Source organism: Gopherus evgoodei, chromosome 2, assembly GCF_007399415.2.
Source record: "Gopherus evgoodei ecotype Sinaloan lineage chromosome 2, rGopEvg1_v1.p, whole genome shotgun sequence".
Lineage (NCBI taxonomy): Eukaryota > Metazoa > Chordata > Testudines > Testudinidae > Gopherus > Gopherus evgoodei.
Genome location: NC_044323.1, coordinates 43,970,424 through 43,992,550, shown reverse-complemented (window position 1 = coordinate 43,992,550; position 22,127 = coordinate 43,970,424). Strand labels below are relative to the sequence as shown.

The 22,127-nt window shown below is 42.5% G+C and overlaps 1 long non-coding RNA gene across 4 annotated transcripts; it reads left to right on the top strand.

The window, feature by feature from the left end:
* Nucleotides 1-691: 691 nt before the first annotated feature.
* Nucleotides 692-20,138, top strand: LOC115645612. 4 transcript variants are annotated; one of them, XR_003998787.1, is made up of 6 exons: nucleotides 692-733; nucleotides 14,484-14,637; nucleotides 14,824-14,914; nucleotides 15,746-16,857; nucleotides 17,945-18,341; nucleotides 19,542-20,138. It is a non-coding gene; the product is annotated as an uncharacterized LOC115645612 (long non-coding RNA). The 4 variants fall into 4 exon arrangements; XR_003998786.1 differs by having other exon boundaries at nucleotides 695-733; nucleotides 14,467-14,637; XR_003998788.1 differs by lacking the exon at nucleotides 692-733 and having other exon boundaries at nucleotides 11,043-14,637; nucleotides 16,801-16,857.
* Nucleotides 20,139-22,127: the final 1,989 nt, after the last annotated feature.

Genomic DNA, 22,127 nt, shown 5'->3' with positions numbered 1-22,127 from the left:
CTAAAAGTTTCCAGAACACATCAGTACAAAGCGGTGAAGTTGGCATAGATTATGTTTTGAATTTGACAAAAATAGTTAATTCAAAAACATTTGGGCTTCTAAAGTTTTAAAACATTGATGCATTGCATTAAAATGCTGCTTATGTAAATTGATCATTTAAAAAAATATATTTATTTGACAGAAAAATAGATTTAACCAATGGCCTGCATGTGCACTACAATATGATAACGCTCCACTAGATGGAGCAACTTCAACTAATATGGCAATTTAAAAGAATCAGTGGAACCGTTCAAAATTAATGCAGTAGAACGTTATTAATATTGAAATAAGTTGAGAGAGAAATGTTTTATTTTGCCTTAATTCTGATCAGTTACAAAATGGTCTTATAGTCACGTATAAGTGCTATTATTTCCTTTCTTTCGGCCCAGTCCAGAAAACCATACTCATGTGAGTAGTCCATTTAGGCCCCTTCCTGGCTGAGCTACAGAATAGAAATATCATGATGGGAGAGCAGAATACTATCTAGTTAAAATTGTTTTAAGCCTCCTTGCTGAAAGAATCTCTGGCGGAATATGTTCCCTAATGTCAGGGAAGACTCCGAGGAAGGACTGCTAGGAACAGATGGCGTTCATCTTTCGAAGAGGGGAAAGGCCTTATTTGCGCACAGACTGGCTAACCTAGTAAGGAGGGCTTTAAACTAGGTTCGACGGGGACAGGTGAGCAAAGCCCACAGGTAAGTGGGGAACAAGACCTGGGAGATGGGTTGGAAACAGGAGGGAGCACGGGCTATAATGGCAGAGAGGAAGGAGGGTCAGGGCAAAGCTGGGAGGCAAGATCAAACCAGTATCTTAGATGCCTATATACAAATGCAAGAAGTATGGGTAATAAGCAGGAAGAACTGGAAGTGCTAATAAATAAATACAACTATGACATTATTGGCATTACTGAAACTTGGTGGGATAATACATACAACTGGAATGTTGGTGTGGATGGGTATAGTTTGCTCAGGAAGGATAGACAGGGGAAAAAGGGAGGAGGTGTTGCCTTATATATTAAAAATGTACACACTTGGACTGAGGTGGAGATGGACATAGGAGACGGAAGTGCTGAGAGTCTCTGGGTTAGGCTAAAAGGGGTAAAAAACACGGGTGATGTCGTGCTGGGAGTCTACTACAGGCCACCTAATCAGGTGGAAGAGGTGGATGAGGCTTTTTTCAAACAACTAACAAAATCATCCAAAGCCCAAGATTTGGTGGTGATGGGGGACTTCAACTATCCAGATATATGTTGGGAAAATAACACCGCGGGGCACAGACTATCTAATAAGTTCCTGGACTGCATTGCAGACAACTTTTTATTTCAGAAAGTTAAAAAAGCTACTGGGGGGAAGCTGTTCTAGACTTGATTTTAACAAATAGGGAGGAACTTGTTGAGAATTTGGAAGTAGAAGGAAGCTTGGGTGAAAGTGATCATGAAATCATAGAGTTTGCAATTCTAAGGAAGGGTAGAAGGGAGTACAGCAGAATAGAGACTGGATTTCAGGAAGGCGGATTTTGGTAAACTCAGAGAGCTGATAGGTAAGGTCCCATGGGAATTAAGACTGAGGGGAAAAACAACTGAAGAAAGTTGGAAGTTTTTCAAAGGGACACTATTAAGGGCCCAAAAGCAAGCTATTCCGATGGTTAGGAAAGATAGAAAATGTGGCAAAAGACCAGCTTGGCTTAACCACGAGATCTTGCGTGACCTACAAAATAAAAAAGCGTCATATAAAAAATGGAAACTAGGTCAGATTACAAAGGATGAATATAGGCAAATAACACAGGAATGCAGAGGCAAGATTAGAAAAGCAAAGGCACAAAATGAACTCAAACTAGCTATGGGAATAAAGGGAAACAAGAAGACTTTTTATCAATACATTAGAAGCAAGAGGAAGACTAAGGACAGGGTAGGCTCACTGCTCAATGAGGAGGCGGAAACAGTAACGGGAGACTTGGAAATGGCAGAGATGCTTAATGACTTCTTTGTTTCAGTCTTCACTGAGAAGTCTGAAGGAATGTCTAGTATAGTGAATGCTTACGGGAAGAGGGTAGGTTTAGAAGAGAAAATAAAAAAGAGCAAGTAAAAAATCACTTAGAAAAGTTAGATGCCTGCAAGTCACCAGGGCCTGATGAAATGCATCCTAGAATACTCAAGGAGTTAATAGAAGAGGTATCTGAGCCTCTAGCTATTATCTTTGGGAAATCATAGGAGACGGGGGAGATTCCAGAAGACTGGAAGGGGGCAAATATAGTGCCCATCTATAAAAAGGGAAATAAAAACAACCCAGGAAACTACAGACCAGTTAGTTTAACTTCTGTGCCAGGGAAGATAATGGAGCAGGTAATCAAAGAAATCATCTGCAAACACTTGGAAGGTGGTAAGGTGATAGGGAATAGCCAGCATGGATTTGTAAAGAACAAATCATGTCAAACTAATCTGATAGCGTTCTTTGATAGGATAACGAGCCTTGTGGATAAGGGAGAAGCGGTGGATGTGATATACCTAGACTTTAGTAAGGCATTTGATACAGTCTCGCATGATATTCTTATAGATAAACTAGGAAAGTACAATTTAGATGGGGCTACTATAAGGTGGGTGCATAACTGGCTGGATAACTATACTCAGAGAGTAGTTGTTAATGGCTCCCAATCCTGCTGGAAAGGTATAACAAGTGGGGTTCCGCAGGGGGTCTGTTTTGGGACCGGTTCTGTTCAATATCTTCATCAACGATTTAGATGTTGGCATAGAAAGTACGCTTATTAAGTTTGCGGATGATACCAAACTGGGAGGGATTGCAACTGCTTTGGAGGACAGGGTCAAAATTCAAAACGATCTGGACAAATTGGAGAAATGGTCTGAGGTAAACAGGATGAAGTTCAATAAAGATAAATGCAAAGTGCTCCACCTAGGAAGGAACAATCAGTTTCACACATACAGAATGGGAAGAGACTGTCTAGGAAGGAGTACGGCAGAAAGAGATCTAGGGGTCATAGTAGACCACAAGCTTAATATGAGTCAACAGTGTGATACTGTTGCAAAAAAAGCAAACGTGATTCTGGGATGCATTAACAGGTGTGTTGTAAACAAGACACGAGAAGTCATTCTTCCGCTTTACTCTGCGCTGGTTAGGCCTCAACTGGAGTATTGTGTCCAGTTCTGGGCACCGCATTTCAAGAAAGATGTGGAGAAATTGGAGAGGGTCCAGAGAAGAGCAACAAGAATGATTAAAGGTCTTGAGAACATGACCTATGAAGGAAGGCTGAAGGAATTGGGTTTGTTTAGTTTGGAAAAGAGAAGACTGAGAGGGGACATGATAGCAATTTTCAGGTATCTAAAAGGGTGTCATCAGGAGGAGGGAGAAAACTTGTTCACCTTAGCCTCCAATGATAGAACAAGAAGCAATGGGCTTAAACTGCAGCAAGGGAGATTTAGGTTGGACATTAGGAAAAAGTTCCTAACTGTCAGGGTAGTTAAACACTGGAATAGATTGCCTAGGGAAGTTGTGGAATCTCCATCTCTGGAGATATTTAAGAGTAGGTTAGATAAATGTCTATTAGGGATGGTCTAGACAGTATTTGGTCCTGCCATGAGGGCAGGGGACTGGACTCGATGACCTCTCGAGGTCCCTTCCAGTCCTAGAGTCTATGAGTCTATGAGTCCATAAACAGAGCAGTGTAGAACATCCAGTTCCTGTCTTGGCTCCAGACAGGATGGTATTTGAGAGTCCATGTGGGAGGAGGAGACATCATCTACCTAGTTCCCAAAAGGAGTTCACTCTTAAATGCTCCCTAAAACACTGGAATAAAAATTGGATTGATAATACTACCTTAGAGATGTGATAGTCTTACTTCATTAGTCTTCGTTAAATTATTTGATGCAAGCTTTGAGATCCTTGGCTAGAATGCTATAGAATTCTGTCTTTCCATAGATGCTATGCAATTATTAAGTCCCAATCCTGAACTGAACTCCACGCAAGCAGATCCCCTGTGCATGCACAGAGCTCCACTTAAGTTAAAGGTGGGGTCCACCGGAGTGCAGCCCATTGCACGAAGGGGCCTTAGTTTTCAGGGGGCAGTTTGCCGTAGTTCATAAATTCTTAGGGCTTGACTGTCAAATGCAGATAATAGTGTGAAGGGGAGTTAGGGTTCAAAATTAACCTTTCAAATCCTTTCTTATTGTGGGGACATCCTAAGCTACCAGGTGTGTCCCGTGGGTGGTGGATGAAGGAACCCCATACATAATATGAATCGTTCTGAATATATTGAATGAGCAGCCATGGATCCATGGTTGTGAGTCAGTCCTGTCCCTGTAAAAAAAGTCAGTTACAAAAACAACCCTGATAAAACAGCCTATGTCAATTAGCCAGCCTCTATGTCAGTTAGGCTCTTGGAGTCGAGTCGACAACGGGTTCACATGGAGGTATGAAGAGGGTGCAACAAACCCATGAGGGAATTTCTTGCCTGTAACAAGAGCTCCTAACAGCTAAAACTAAAACTAGGGTTGCATGCTGCTGGAGCATGATGAACCATGTGGGTCTCTGGTAAACTGAGTCAAGTAGAGAAATGACTGCTCAATATTAGTGTTCTTGGAGTATGCAAAATGTGGTGGGCTGAATGCGGAAGACTCCATTCAGACCCAATGAATCAAGACCCCCCAAATAAACAATCAAACAAACAATCAAACAAACAAAACCGTTGGCAAATGCTAGAATCCCCCCAACAGGAAATGTAATGCATTCCATCAGCGAAGTTGAATAACTTGGTGTCTGCTGGCAGGATAAAGTAACCGACGCTGAGGTGTTACAGAGGACTTGCCACTGGACTGTAGAAACAATGATTAAAAAAAAAGGCTGAACTGGTTTGGCCATTTTGTACAGGTATCAAGAAGCTGTATTTCTAGACAAGCACTTGACAGGATACCACTTGGTGGAAGACAGAAAAGAGGACAACAGATGACATGTAAGAAAACTAGTGAGAAAAATGTCACTGTTATGGAAACAGACTATAATGGAGCAAGAAACATGGCACTTGACCAATGGTGGAGGAAAGACTCAGTAGTCTCCTGTCACAAGAGGCAAATGCCTCTAATATAAAAAATAATTAAAATATTTTTGAGGGGGTCATTATCTTATCAAATAATTTTTACATAAATAATTTCCTAAGGGAATTGGATAGGATATTGGGGAAACAGGGTCTTAGAAATAGCAAAAGCCTACGCTTCTCTATGGGAGGATTAGCTTACATAAGAAAAACCCATTCCCTAGCATTCTAATTTCCATAGATGCTGTTCTGGAAAGGTCTGATTTTAGGGTTAAAAAGAGCATATAATACTATGCTAAGAAATCATATGGCAAGAGAAGAGTTGAGAGTAGGTAATAAAATTAATGAATGTATTAAATGTATAATGAAAAATTGATTTAGGGCCTACGTCAACGCTCACCGAAGTAAATAGAAGCCTTTGTGTTAACTTCAATGGCCATTGGATTGGGCCCATTAAATCAGTTTTTCAAAGGTATTTAGGCACCTGAAGATGAGATGGGCACCTAGTGGGATTTATGAAAGCACCTATGTGAAACAGGCACTTAACTTCTATTGCAATCAATGGGAGTTAAGCACCTAAGCTGCTTAAGTGCTTTTGAGAGTACTACAAGGCTCTGCATTTACAGATGCCTAAATACCTTTGAACATCTGGCCCTCAGTGCCTACTTAGATGCTGTGTGATTGGGTGGCACCATTTTATATACATATGGAAATATTCATGTAAAGAAGTTTGAGCAAGAATAATCAAAATGATCAAAATAGTACCAATGGATTTGGTACTATAAACAAACACAACCTGGGTTTCCCCCCCTCAATTTGGTAATCCAGTTGTAACAACAAAAAAAATAGTATGGGGTAAAATTAAAAGATAATTTCTGATTCAAAAATAAAATTGCCAGTGGATAGCACTATATAGGCTCCATATGCATATCTGTTATCTCTATCTATGACTAGGAAACCCAATCTGGATTAGAAAGGCAGATTAAAAGTATATGGTAGGCAAAAAAATTCTTAAAGAAATCTGTCTTGGTATGGCCAATATGTGTAGGTTAAACATAGACCACATATGGCAGAAGTGCTGATATGGAAACCAACTCCACAGAGGTGGTACAATTTTATAATAAAAAATTAAAACAGAATGAATGGTTCTGGAAACACAGAGATCTGCAGATATTTTCAAGCAAGGCCCACATATAGCCTCAAAGATACTATTTAATCCTAAATTTAGAAAGAACATTTAAGATCATCATTAGTGATTACTTTTATATACAGTCGATTCCTCTTTCATTTTACTTGGTATTATGGAGGAGATAGTTTTGAGTTTTATCATTATGACTAGTAGGTGGCTTTGACAATCTGTCTAATATGCTAAGATCATTGGCTATTAAAACTGTTTCAGGCTTTCAAGAGGTAATTGCATCTCATGTGGATTTTGCTTCTTTTAATTCTTCAAAAAGCTCACTGATTCTTCAAAAAGCTCAGTAATAGGTTCACATCAAGTCACTGTATACCCATCCTCTGGCTGTTTCTCTTCATATATCTATTTTGGCCCAATTAGGTTCTTTTTACCTTTTAGAGGCAAAGGAAATAATTGTCCCTCTGCTAATGCTTTAAAGGCCATCAGTAGACAGCTAGAGTTGTTTTGAGTATCATCAGTTTCAAAGCACATTTGGATTTGTGTGTCTAATATTATATACCTTGTTTTGATGACAGCAGTTTGATCACATTTTCACATAAAAACAGACTACGGCTCCTGTCATATTTCACCAGTGCATATTCTGAAAGTCTAAGAACAAGTCTTACTATATACTTGTATTATATTCTTTTTCAGAACATGCCTTTAGAGACAGAAAGTTCTCTGGCACAGAGACTCTTCATTATCCAGCTCACTTTATACCCTATCAGCGCTGTGTATGCTATGGTGCTCTATAAATTATTATTAATGTCTAAAAGCCTATTGTGATGGGTTCAGTAATAGAGACCTCCTTGGAACTGTCCCTTGATGTCCTGAGATTACCTCTGAGTCTGTTTTCCCTGCCAAAGTTTGGGACTCCAGAACCCTGCCTTGTCAGACACGCTAGCCTGCTACAACACAGCCCCAGGTCTGGTCCATGCCCCCAAAGCTGCAGATTTTAACCAAAAACTACTCAGCGGGTTTCCTATCTCCCGCACCCAGACATCCAGTCCCAATGGGATCAAAACCTCAAATAAATCCGTTTTACTCTGTATAAAGCTTATACAGGGTAAACTCACAAATTGTCCACCCTCTGTAACACTGATAGAGAGATATGCACAGCAGTTGGCTCCCCCAGGTATTAATCACTTACTCTGGGTTAATTAATGAACAAAATTGATTTTATGAAGTATAAAAAGTAGGATTTAAGTGGTTTCAAGTAATAGCAGACAGAACAAAATAAGTCACCAAGCAAAATAAAGCAAAAACACGCAAGGCTAAACCTAATACATTAAGAAACTGTTTACATGTAAAATCTCACCCTCAGAGATGTTCCAATAAGCTTCTTTCAGGCCTGGTCTACACTACGCGTTTAAACCGAATTTAGCAGCGTTAAACTGATTTAACCCTGCACCCGTCCACACAACGGGGCCCTTTATATCAATATAAAGGGCTCTTTAAACCGATTTCTGAACTCCTCCCCGACGACAGGAGTAGCGCTGAAATCGGTATTGCCATGTTGGATTAGGGTTAGTGTGGCCGCAAATCGACGGTATTGGCCTCTGGGCGGTATCCCACAGTGCACCATTGTGACCGCTCTGGAAAGCAATCTGAACTAGGATGCACTGGCCAGGTAGACAGGAAAAGCCCCACGAACTTTTGAATTTCATTTCCTGTTTGCCCAGCGTGGAGCTCTGATCAGCACGGGTAGCGATGCAGTCCCAAATCCAAAAAGAGCTCCAGCATGGACTGTATGGGAGATACTGGATCTGATCGCTGTATGGAGAGACAAATCTGTTCTATCCGAGCTCCGTTACAGAAGACGAAATGACAAAGCATTTGAAAAAATCTGCAAGCTGTGATAGACAGAGGCCACAGCACAGTGCTGTGTGACAAGCGTAACGGAAAGCCAAAGAATCAAATGGATGCTCATGGAGGGAGGGAGCAGGTACTGAGGACTCCAGCTATCCCACTGTCCCCGCAGTCTCCGAAAAGCATTTGCATTCTTGGCTGAGCTCCCAGTGCCTGAAGGGTCAAAACCATTTTCCCGGGTGTTTCAAGGTATATGTCATCAATTTACACCCTTCCCCCCACCCGAAAGAAAAGGGGAAAAAAACATTTCTCGCCTTTTTCAATGTCACCCTGTGTCTATTGCAGGCCTGCACAACTCGTAAAGTGGCGAGGGCCACATTACTCCAAAGAAAAACAGCTGAGGGCCGAAACCCCCCAGCCCCATGGAAACACCACCCCCTAGGACCTCCCGGCCCACGGAAACACCCCATCCCAGAACCACCCAGCCTTTCAGAAACAAACCCTTCTTCCCCAGCGCCGCCCCACCAAAACAGCTATGGGCCAAAAAGGAAGGTTGGGGATGGGGAGGTGATACTTGATTTTAAATCAATCAGGGGCTCCCAGCTGAAGAGGTTGCTGGGAGCTTTCAGGGGCAAATTAAAGGGCCCTGGGCGACTGGGGGAAACCGGAGCTTTGCGGGGCTGGGGCAGGGATTTAAAGGGACCAGAGCTCCTGCCGCGGAGGGGAGCCCGAGCCCTTTAAATCCCAGTCCTAGTCCGTCTGCTGAAGCGAGGCCAGGATTCAAAGGGCTCTGGGCTGCCTGCAGCCACCGGGGAGCCCTGAGACCTTTAAATCTCAGCTGCGGCCGGGAATCTCTGCGGGCAGCCCAGAGCCCTTTGAATCCCGGCCGTGGCTGAGATTTAAAGAGCTCTGGGCTCCCCACCGCTGCAGGCAGCTCAGAGTCTTTTGAATCCCTGCCGCGGATGAGATTTAAAGGGCTCAGGGCTCCCCGCGGCTGCCAGCAGCCCGGAGCCCTTTGATTCCCCATCGTGGGCCGCACAGTGAGCCTCCGTGGGCCGCATGCGACCCGCGGACCATATGTTGTGCAGGCCTGGTCTACTGCATGCTGCTGGTAGACGGGGTGCTGCGGCGCTGAACACCAGCATCCCCTTCTCGGTGGCAGACGGTACAATATGATTGCTGTCTATCGTCATCATCAGCCCGTGAGTGTTCCTGGCTGGCCTCAGTGAGGTCGGCTGGGGGCGCCTGGGTAAAAATGGGAATGACTCCCGGTCATTCCCAGCAGATGGTACAGAATGGCTGGTAACCATCCTCATCATAGCAACTGGGGGCAGAGCTCCATCAGCCCCCCCCCCCTTTCATGTCTAAAGAAAAGATTCTATACTACCTGAACTATCATAGCAGTGGGTGGGTGGGCTTCTCCCCCCGCTTTAATGTCCTGCCTGGACTATCATAGCAGCTGGAGGCTGCCTCCCACTCATTTTATCTCACTAAAATGTCTGTGTTTCTTATTCCTGCATTTTTTATTACTTCATCACACAAATGGGGGGACACTGTCACGATAGCCCAGGAGGGTTGGGGGAGGAGGGAAGCAATGGGTGGGGTTGTTGCAGGGGCACCCCCCGTGAATGGCATGCAGCTCATCATTTCTGTGGCCTCTCTGGGGCTCTGACATGGAGTGGCTGTGTTCTCTGGTTCTCTAGTACACTTGCCCCATATTCTAGGCAGGACTGACTCTATTTTTAGACAAAACATAAAGAAGGGAATGACATAACATAAAGAAGAGGAGTCATTCCCATTTTTGTCCATGCGCCTCCAGCCGACCTCAGCAAGGCCAGCCAGGAACACCCATGACAGCAGCAAACGGTACAGAACAACTGATAACCATCATCTCATTGCCAATTTACAATGGCATACAGTGCAATAAGGATGCTACCTTGCAAAGGCAAATGAATGCTGCTGTGTAGCACTGCAGTACCGAGTCTGTCAGCAGCATCCAGTACACATATGGTGACAGTGACAAAAGGCAAAACGGGCTCCATGGTTGCCATGCTATGGCATCTGCCAGGGCAATCCAGGGAAAAAGGGCGCGAAATGATTGTCTGCCGCTGCTTTCACGGAGGAAGGATTGAGTGACGACATTTACCCAGAATCACCCGCGACACTGTTTTTGCATTGGGATCTCAACCCAGAATTCCAATGGGCGGGGAAGACTGCGGGAACTATGGGATAGCTACAGGATAGCTACCCACAGTGCAATGCTCCGGAAATCGATGCTAGCCTCGGTACATGGACGCACACCACCGAATTAATGTGCTTAGTGTGGCCACGTGCACTCGACTTAATACAATCTGTTTTACAAAACCGGTTTATGTAAAATTGGAATAATCCCGTAGTGTAGACATACCCCACAAATTAGACTCCTTACTAGTCTGGGCCCAATCCTTTCCCCCGGTACAGTCCTTGTCAGTTCCAGCAGGCATCTTAGGTGGAAAGCAGGAGTGTTCTCATGACTGGCAACCTACTTTGTTCTGTTCCACCCCCTTTTATAGCTTTGGCACCAGGCAGGAATCTTTTGTCTCTCTGGGTCCCCACCCCTCCTTTTAAATGGAAAAGTACCAGATTTAAGATGGAGTGCACTATCATGTGACATGGTCACAAGTCTTGTGGGACCCCAGCCTCCATTCTTCCTGGGCTGGCCTACAAGTACACAGGAAGGCTTGCAGGTAAATAAACCATTTACAACCAATTGTCCTAGTTAATGGGAGCCATCAAGATTCTAAGCCACCATTAATGGCCCAAACTTTGCATAATTACAATAGGACCTCAGAGTTATATTTTATATTTCTAGCTTCAGATACAAGAATGATACATGCATACAAATAGGATGAACCCACTCAGTAGATTATAAAATTTGAAATGATACCTTACAATGATATCTTTTGCATAATGCATATTCCAATTGATATGTATGATATTCCATACATCATATTTACAATCATAAGGATATTTCCATAAAACATATGGAGTACAATATCACACCTATATAAAGTAACATCTGTAAAAATTGAAGAAGTCGAATTACGGTCTTAATCTATTGGATGACAGCTGTGTCAGAGACTCAGATTAAAGAAGAGCACAGATATAAATTAGAAAGTTAGATGTACCTGACATCATCCAAGATTGAGCAGGGCATGTTTTCTTGCACCAATAGAATCTTATGCAGTGATTTTGCCAGATCTCACAAACTATGCAGAGTTCGATTGGCAGAGTACCTGGATGAAAGACTTCAAAGAAAAGCAGATGCTGCAAGCAGAGGTGTTAGTGTTCCAGTAGGCGGCCATGGACCTTTTTTCTAATTCTTTACTGAGCCAGTGTGCCAGCATGGTGTTGGAGGCAACTGTGCTGGAGGAGCTCTCTTTCAGATGACACATAATAGTAATACCTTCACTAGTAATCATTTAAAATTCTCTGGCATTTTTCTCAAGTGCAGGGCTGTGGCTGTGAGGCAGCATGGACCTTGCCAATTCAGAGCCTTGAACAACTAACTACCTTCACTAGATTCCCTAGAACAGCTTGTTTAATAATTTGCTCATCTCTGAATACCTTTGTGTTGGATAGTTAATAGATCTGAATACTACCTATGGTGGAAAGTGCTTTACAGTAATTGGACTTAAAGAGGAAGCTGTTATTGGTTGTTTTACTATTAAAAACAGGTGGGAGAACTTAGTGCCTATGAAAGTGACAGTCTAATACTTTGGCTTGAAGTATTAATTTCCTCAGAGAGCTCAGACAATGCACATGCAGTAATACTTCGGGAGCTCTCCTGAGAAACTGTCTGTGGTGGAGCTGTTTTAAAAGATGTACGCAATTGGAAAAAGCCATCACCAAATTCATTTTCACCAGTGACCAAAGACGGGATTTGAACATGGAACTCCAGAAAGCCAGCATACTGAGGGTTTTCCATTGACTTCAGTTGAACTGAGATTTGGTCCTTACTGAGTGCAGCACGTAGCCCAGAGGGAAAGAAGCTCAGGAGATCATGTAGGCCAACCCCCTGCTCAAAGCAGGACCAATCCCCAACTATTTTTTTTTGCCCTGGATGGTCTCCTTAAGGATTTAATTCACAACCCTGGCTTTAGCAGGCCAATGCTCAAACCACTGAGCTATTATACTGTGCTGCATAAAAACTCCAGGTGCTCTATCTATTATACAAATTGACTCAGTTATGACTCCCCCCTTCTCTCCTCCACCATTCTTCTGTCCTCCTTCTCTACATGCTCATTTTGTCCTTTTCCTAGCTCCTCTCCCTTCTCTCTGCCCTGTCTTTATCACACCTGCCACTGCAAAGTGTCCTCAACCCCATCTTCTTAAGGTGTTCCAATGGTGTGGAAGAACAGCACGTTTAACTCCTCTGCCAACTCCTGCAGCTGAGGCTTCTCTGCTCGGGGTTCTATTGACTGTTCTCCCAGTTGTCCAGCTCATTCTGCCTGGCTCTGTCCAAGAATAAATAGCCAGTGCTCTTGTCCTACTGCTCCATCTGTAAGTGCACAAACAAAATGTAATACTTGCAGACTAAAAATGCCTCAGCAATGTTAAGCATTGTGGGGAGGCAAAGGGTCACAAGCTTGTGAAAAGTAATGTGACTGCAGGAATGAACGTAGGGACACCTGAAACAACAATGCTTTGCACTAACAATGTGTCTTCCATCCAAGAAGCTCAAAGCACTTTACAGACATTAATGAGTTGAACCTCACAACCCTCCTGTGAGTTAAGATAATATTACCCTCACATTACTAATGTGGAGACTAGGGCATTGTTAGGTGACTTGCACATAGTCACACAGGAAGGCCACAACAAAGCTTGCAATAGAATCCATATCTCGTTTAATAAGGTTATCTGTTGGGATAGCAGACAGAACTAAACCAAAATAATCCAGCAGAATCCTTCCCACCACAAGTGGCATGGAAGTACTCAAAGTTTTAAGTATGCTGCAATGGGGGTTGGGAAAAGCATTTGCCTCCCTCAAAGATTACTATGTGTGTCGTCCACTTCATTGGCTGTGCAGTGACACTGCTTGTTTTGAGTGATGCAGAAGCTGATTTCCTGCCCTAGCCTCCTCTGCTTTTAGGACCATGACTATAACGTCTTTATGAGCACTATGTGGCCTGTGTTATGCATGCTGCAGTAGTCGCATGAGCTAAGAGCCTTGACTCATGTCAGAAGATCCAATATAAAGTTTAACCTTCAGAAGTCTCTCCTCCCGCTAAGGATATGGAATGTTTTCAAATGCACATGTGAGTCAAACCTATTCTCTACTCTGACTATTCCATAGTGGGCATAGCAACAGAAGGCAATATAGAAGACACTAAAACAACCTCTGCAGCAAATCCTTACCACCCTACAAAATATTTAATGTGAAAAATGTTTATTAGTTATTATAAAATAAATCAACCAACTTTTCTTTGGGGCAAAAAGGTACTACTAGTAAAGAAACAAAAACAACAGCAAAAAGAATTAATTAAAAACTGCGGTAGATGGTTTGCTTACCCCTGCTATATGTGCAGTATAAACTTGTGCATTTGTTCTGTGCCCACAGACAGGTTTCTCCTCCAATTTTCTGGAGTGGAGTCAGGGTTGTGGTAAAGTACCAATTGAAAATGAGGTTGTAAATATCCCTTAATGATACACAGAAAAGAATTTAAATTACCAGAAGGAGACACTAGAGACGTTAAAAAGTGCTGTAAAATTAGCCCTAAATCAGGGAATCTCCCTGATATAGCATCTATGTCCCAGGTGGAAAGCCCATTTTCCATACATTTGAAGTCTCTCCTTGGTGTGGGGGTGGGGGTGTGTGTGTGTGCGCGCATACAGGATAGTCATGGGTGCATTAAAGAGGTGTGTTTCCATGAAAACTTAGATTTATATGATTGGGGCTAAATTACGCGTAGGATAAGAAGTTAACACCCTAACCTGGAGGATGAGTAGGGAAAGCAGTAACTTTTCTGATGATCTCAGATAACAGGGAAGTGTGACACTTCAAAATGTCTTGTCCTCACACTGGGAACACAGGACAGGACAAAATCTATCTAGGGGACTGGGGGACAGCAGTACTGAAACTACCTTGGCAGGTTGAAATTTGTGTTGCAAGGGAGGGGAGAGCCTTCATGCACATTAATGATTTGGAGAGAGGTGACTTCTTACATTTTTAGTTTGTACCTCTGTCCATCTCCACCCCCACCTTATACACACATTCGGAATGGGACAAGGGGACAGGGACTTGGGCGAGACTGACTCAGAGAAGGTGATGTAGATAGGGGTGGGACTTTCAGATCAATAGCCCCCTCTCCTCCCCTTTTCCACTGGCTGGAGTTAATGCTTCTGCTGTTGCTGCTGTGTCAGTGTCAGTGTCTTCCTAGGCTCTGTGCAGTGCAATTCCAATTTCCCTAGAGCAGCAGCCTCTTCAGTCTACTGGACTCCAGCAGCCAGTTCAGGACTTTATTTCCTTTTCGACAAGTGGCTGATCCCTAGTGTTTCACGGGATAGTGTATTTGCTCTCACCACAGTATCACTGTAAGTATTTCACGTTGTTACTTAAATTATTTCCTTTGTGAAACTAATTTGTCCTGTGCTGAATAGTGACAGTCGTTAGCTCATGACTTGTCAAGTCCCAATTGAGAGCTGTTCTGGGGTTTGCTCCTGGTTCAGGGGTTCAGATGGCAACTGACTTTTGTAATTTTTGTTTTCTGCTTTTGGCAGCTGATAAAAATTGGTGGTGACTTCACAGCTGCTGTTTTACTGCTTCATAACCAAGGCACTTACATTTTCTTACTGCACCGGTGAAATGAAAGTAAGGAAGATAAATAATTTCATCCCTGTTTTACTGAATACTTTCTAGTAACATAGGCAAGAACAAGCATTCAGAGAAACTTGAACACATGCTTACAAAAAGTTACTCTGCAGAAGAAGGTATAACCAATTGACCTTTAACCATAGATAAAAAGGAAAGGTTTAGAACAGAATTAGATTCAATATATTAGTGGTTATCTAGCCTATGCAGTGAGGGTGAATGAGGGACTGGTTGCCAGCACTTTGTAAAATGTTGTGTTACTGTTATTATTATTGGCTCACAAAATTATTCTGGTTGGAAGGAAACCCAGTTGGGAGATACAACAAATTCCTGGGACCCAGTGTAAAACTTTCTTTGGCTCAAATCACTATTTTGTATTTGCCTGACACCTCTGAAAGTTGGTAGCTCACATACTTCTTTGCTGTTTTTACTTTGAGAATTGGTACGGGACTATCTGACTGCGGTGAAAAGTGTGGTTATAAATGCTGTGGCAGATAAATCTGCAGGGTAGAATTTAGGTGAAATACCAAATGAGGGCAAATGTTTTCAAACCTTTACTATCATCTGTCTTTTCTCTCAGTCTCGTTTATGTATCTGTACTCCCCCCCCAGCCCATTGAGAGGAGGGGCTAAGAAAAACGTACAACCAGCTAAAGGACAGTGAGCACAGAACAGGGACAGCGTAGATGATCCCTGCCTCAAAACTAAAAGTTGGATAATGGTTTTGGGACTGAAGTGTCTAAAGGATGTTTAGTCCCATTGCTGCTGCTGGGTTTGAGCTAGTTCTCACAGTCTTTTCCTTCTTTTTAAACTTTTCTTTTTGGTGCCACAGCTGAAGCCATCCTGGGCTGCTGCGTTCCAAGTGTTAACTAGCTGGTGCCTGGGACTTGGAAATCAAGAGGAGAAGCTGGTGTTACCTTCTGGCCCTAAAACAATCAATCTCATCACTGGATATAATCACAATACTGAGCATGCAGTGCCTTTCTGCAAGGCTCGCAAAGTGCTTTAAAAACATTAATTCTTCTCACAATCCTGTAAAGTAGCTTCATATTATCATACCCATATTATATAGAGATAGTAAAAAAAGAGGCTCAGCTAGGCTGTGACTTACCCAAGGTCACATAGCAAGTCTGTAATAGTGCTGGAAATAGAAAATAGATCTGCTTTCTCCTGACTATTGTTTGAGAACTACGATGAAGGGCTCTTCCAAGACACTGCTCATATGGACATGTGTAATTACTGGGTCATCCAAATCATGATAGTGTAAGTTTACTCTGCAGAGACATCATGAACAGCTCAATCTTAACTCCAACCTGCAGATCTGCCTGTATTGTGGAGTAGGCTAGCAGAATTTGAGAGAGTGACCTCTTCTGGCAGTCAGCAGAGGAATGATAAGGTTCTCTTGACTGAATGCTAATCGTTCCCCAAGTGGCTGGACAGTTAACAGTTTGTATATCCCTGAAACAACAATAGCAATTTAATACACTTCATTGTGTATTGGTATTTTCCTATACTTAGTGTTAAGTTTCTGAGACCTGTGACTGTTGGGTTCAAATAAAGGAGATGGCTCTAAACCTTGGGGGAGAGACGACCTATCCTGTCAATAAAATGGGAAGGCTCTCATTGACTTCAATGAGATTTGGATTAGGTCGATAAGCCATAATTAACTTGGTCTCTGCAAATCATTTTATTCCACCTGTATTCAAACACTGGGAATATGTGGATGCTGAGGAGAATAATTGTTGAATTAAAATACAAGTTGCATCACAGTGGAACAGATTTCCTTTTAAAGTATGCTTCATTTGGATTTGAATAATAATTAAAAAGACACAGAAACAAAGAGATTATGTACTGAAACAAATCAACAGTGTTCTTCCTATTCACAAGGTACATCCTGACTCCAGCTCTTTCATCTCCCAGCTTTCATCTCAGCTGCTTTCTTAGGTATGTCTTCAGTGAGAAACTTCAGACCTGTAAATTTCCATCAGTGTAGCTCAGTCAATGGTAACAATAGTGGAAGCTATAGGGCAGAGAGGGCTCAGGTGTTTTAAGCATTGTGCTATCTAACCCTGTTCTGAAAGACAAGGTAAGGGAGGTAATATCTTTTATTGGACCAACGTCTGTTGATGAGAGGGACAAGCTTTTGAGCTACACAGAGCTCTTCTGCAGGTCTGGGAAATGTACTCAATGTCACAGCTAAATAACAAGGTGGAACAGATGGTTTAGCATGAGTAGTTATTCTGAGCAGATCGAGCTACACCAGTGGAGAATTTCACGTCAGAATTTTCCTAGTGTAGATCAGCTCACAATGGCTGTATACGCTGTAGTGTTTGGCTTTCCATTATGACTGGTGGGGTTGCTACTCTTTGCCTCTCCCATTCTGCTCTCTCTAGATATCTAATATTTTATGCATACATGTTAGAAAAGCTATAACAAGTATTTGCTTAATTTCAATGCAATACTAAAAGACGACAGCTTTGGACTTACTCTTCCCTCTGTTATGGCTGGAAAGCCTCATTCTGTGTGCAATAGTCTACTCTTTGCCCTGTTACTGCCAGTCTGAATTGAAATGGTTAGTGACTGGCAGAACTGCCAGCAGTGCAGATTGTTTATAATCCTGATACTTGATTGCAATAATTTTAAATATGAGTGTTATAATTCTTTAAATCTCTACTAATAATTGAACAACTAGCAGAGAGACAGGGTGGTCTAAACACAGGCTCCTGAATTCTAAGGCCAGCTCTGAGGCCAACATAGTCTGTGACTATTGGCAAGTCATTGAACTTTTTTATCTTAATTGTTCCATCTGTGAAATGGAGTTAATAATACGGCTGCTTTGCAAGCATAGTGTAAAGCATATTTTATTGGATAATGTTTACACTAGTGCTTTGGAAATGAAAAGTGCACTATAAATGTTAAGTGTTATGCATGACCACAATTCATAAATCATCTTAGGGATATCTTTTAAAGTTATGTGAGAAAGGATTAGAGAAGGGCAAAGTTACTCTTGTTTTTATGTCCTTTCTTTTAGGTACCAGTGTGAAGCATGGACTCTGTGTGTAGAAGAAGGTGGTACCTTCAGTTGGGCTGTATATTGATAGTGAATTTGATTTATGCCAATCCAGAATATCAGAAAGAACCTCCTGGAAGCCTAGGTGAGATTGACCATCACTGCTGGGAGATCTCCTCTCATAGGCTGGTGGAAATGAAGAAACTCAAGGTAGCAGATGCTATCATTGCTCTCTGGGATTTCATGATGTTCCTAAAAGAATCACCAAAGGCCAAGCATAATGAACTTTTCAATGACTTAGCCCAGAATTTCTGGGATATGTATGTAGACTGTGTGCTTTCAAGGTCCCATGGAATGGGCAGAAGACAATTACTATCTCCCAACTATTTTTCCACATACCCATAGAGAACTTCACAAGGTAACTCTAATGTACAATGCTAACCAACTAAATACAAGCCATTAAAGCCATAATATTGTTCCATCCTTCAACTGTCTATTTTTCAGACAACTCAACACAATCATTTCTAGTTTTCTGCCCATCTTTCATTAAATCCTTTGCAAAGCCATTTTAACAATAATTTACATCCTTCTCTCCTTTTACATTTATAGTGCATCAAATTTTGAAGAATTTTGTGTGTTGTTCAGATTGTGCTAGATCATATATGCCATATAACCCTACTATGTGCTCTATTCATGGCAAATTCGGCCATAATTACTTTCTTAAGCTATTATATTTTTACCAAGGTTTTTCTTAAAAGTGTCCGTGTGAATGTAGTGCTCAAAAAAGCTCATCATGCCAAACTAACAAGGTTGGAGACTGAATTCTTCTGTTTATTCACAGAATAGATGTAAAAGAAATAGCAACTGTGAAATCTTCATAGCAATTATGCTTCACCTCTGACCTGGAGAAATCATCTCTAGGAGAGGTTCAGGTTCCGTGTCCATTCAAGTCTCATTCTTCCCACTGACACATACTATTAGTGCTTATTTTTGTAACATGGACACCTGGACACTGAGAACCACCAAATGGTAACAAATTCACAGGTCACTGTTGCTTTTGAGAGGATTTGAACTGGCAGCCTCTGGATGACTGGCTCTATATCTTATTAACCAATCCCTAGAGAGAGTTTTGCCCCAGAATAATATAACCACCCAGTAGATTTTTTTTTTTTACAGGAGCAAAGAGTTTATATCAGGGGTTGGCAACCTTTCAGAAGAGGTGTGCCAAGTCTTCATTTATTCACTCTAATTTAAAGTTTCGTGTGCCAGTAATACATTTTAACGTTTTTAGAAGGTCTCTTTCTAGAAGTCTATAATATAGAACTAAACTATTGTTGTATATAAAGTAAATAAGTTTCAAAATGTTTAGAAGTTTCATTTAAAATTAAATTAAAATGCCGATCCCCCCAGACCGGTGACCAGGACCCGGGCAGTTTGAGTGCCACTGAAAATCAGCTTGCGTGCCGCCTTTGGCACGCGTGCCATAGGTTGCCTACCCCTGGTTTAGATTGAACATGACACACAAATTGAATAGACCAAAATAAAAGATATCACATAACCCTAGCATTCCTAAACAGATTACTAGGCTAATAACTAGTCCTCTTTTCTAATCTTGCAGGGTCAGACTTCTCAAAACATCAGTTTTAGGCCAAAATGGGAGAAAAATGAAGATACCTCAGCAAGATGACATCGAACTGAAGGAAAAGAGCCTGCTTGTCAAAAGCACAGCCTGTACTGTAGCTGCTTATGAGCAATGTTCCTTTGATGGGTTTTGAGATTTTGTTTTATGCTGGACGAGCACATGATAATTGATAAATACTTCAGATGTGTGTTACCAACATGTTCCCCTTTCTTTAAATGTACCAAGGTTGCCTTTCCCCACCACTGCACATGTGAATGCTTTATGTATTTTGAGTCAATATCTGTGTTCTCTCAGGTAAACCTATCTGTTTAAACTAGTATTATATTTTTGTAGACATTCATCTTTCAAATAATTCTTTTTTAAAATGTTAACTGCAATGGAAACCCAATATATTTTTATACATTAAACAACAGAGTTCAATGGCAACAAGCAAATTTTATACAGTATCTTGCATATGAAATGGATTTCAGTTTTAAGATCTACAAAAAAGTACCAATATCAACCCAAAGGGAGAGATTATGCTTGATGTAGTGTCTTACGCAGCCTCTAAGTTTGTATTTGATCACTGCTTAGTCTTGGTTATAGTTTAATTAAAATATTTTTCTATGCAACAAGGACTGAATAATAGTCACTATCTTGTACTTGTCCATTTGTGTAGCTGATTAGTTACAATTCAGTACATATATAATATAAAAAAGGGACAGTTACATATTTTGCATAAGATTAGCATGTGCCCTATGCACCCAGGTGAGAGTAAAAGGGGTGCAACATATCCCACACGTGGCCTACTTGCATTGCAGGTTGCAGCACAGTGGGAGAGCCGCCTCAGGCAGATGGGCATGGAGTGGAGAACGGATGGAGTCTTGCCTTGACTACAAGAAACCAACCAGCACAGAGCTGGCAAAGCGGGGGCAATAACCAGCTATTGGTCTCTTCCCAAGCCAGAGGAACTTGGTAATGAACTGTGGTTCTCCAAGTCAACACTTGTTTTCTGGTTTGCTCCTGGAGCTGTGCGACGTATGGCAGAATGTTAAATCAAGGTCTAGCCCTTTATAGGGGTGGCACTGGGAGGGCCTTGTGAGGGCTACAGCCATCCTAAAATTTGACTTAGCTCCCCTGTAGCCACCTCTCCCACTGCAAAAGTCAAATGTTACACAGAAGTAAGGGTGGCATGGTATGGTACTGAGACCCTTACTTCTCTGCTGCTGCTGGCAGAGGCACTGCTGTCAGAGCTGGGTTGTTGGAGTGCGGTGGCTACCGGCCACGTACCCAGCTCTGAAGGCAGCACTGCCACCACCACCAGCAGAGAAGTAAGGGTGGAAAGGTATGGCATTGCCACCCTTACTTCTGCAGTTCTCACTGCTGCTGGCTCTGACTTCTGTCAGCACTGCCCCATAAATACTACTGGGCAGAAGCAAAACAACTGTGATTTCACTGGGCTAGGAATTTGACAAGATTCTCCTGCTTAAAGGGGAAAATATCTAGAAGGCTCCCCCCAATCACTGTCTTAAAATTTACAACCTTCTTAGGGTACGTCTATGCTACAGGATTATTCCGATTTTACATAAACCAATTTTGTAAAACAGATTGTATAAAGTCGAGTGCACGCGGCCACACAAAGCACAATAATTCGGCGGTGTGTGTGTCCATGTACCGAGGCTAGCATTGATTTCTGGAGTGTTGCACTGTAGGTAGCTATCCCATAGTTCCCGCAGTCGCCCCCGCCCATTGGAATTCTGGGTTGAGATCCCAATGCATGATGGTGCAAAAACAGTGTCGCAGGTGATTCTGGGTAAATGTCGTCACTCCTTCCTCCGTGAAAGCAACGGCAGACAATCAGTTCACGCTCTTTTTCCCTGGATTGCCCTGGCAGACACCAGGAGCCCATTTTGCCTTTTGTCACTGTCACCGTATGTGTACTGGATGCTGCTGACAGATGCGATACTGCAGCATTCATTTGCCTTTGCAAGGTAGCAGAGATGGTTACCATCTCTATTGTACTGTCTGCCATGCCATTGTAAATTGGCAATGAGATGATGGTTATCAGTCGTTATGTACCATCTGCTGCTGTCATGGTGCTCCTCCGTGTCAGATCCCGCAGAAATGATGAGCTGCATGCCATTCTACAGGTGCCCCTGTAACAACCCCACCCATTGCTTCCCTCCTCCCCCAACCCTCCTGGGCTACCATTGCAGTGTCCCCCCATTTGTGTGATGAAGTAATAAAGAATGCAGGAATAAGAAACACTGACTTTTTAGTAAGATAAAATGAGGGGGAGGCAGCCTCCAGCTGCTATGATAGTCCAGGCAGTACAGAATCTTTTCTTTAGACACGGTGGGGGGGGGTGCTGATGGAGCTCAGCCCCCAGTTGCTATGATGAAGATGGTTACCAGCCGTTCTGTACCATCTGCCGGGAATGACTGGGAGTCATTCCTATTTTTACCCAGGTGCCCCCGGCTGACCTCACCGAGGCCAGCCAGGAACACTCACAGGATGATGAGGACGGCTATCAGTCATTTTGTACTGTACCGTCTGCTGGAAGGGAGGGGAGGGGAGGGAAGA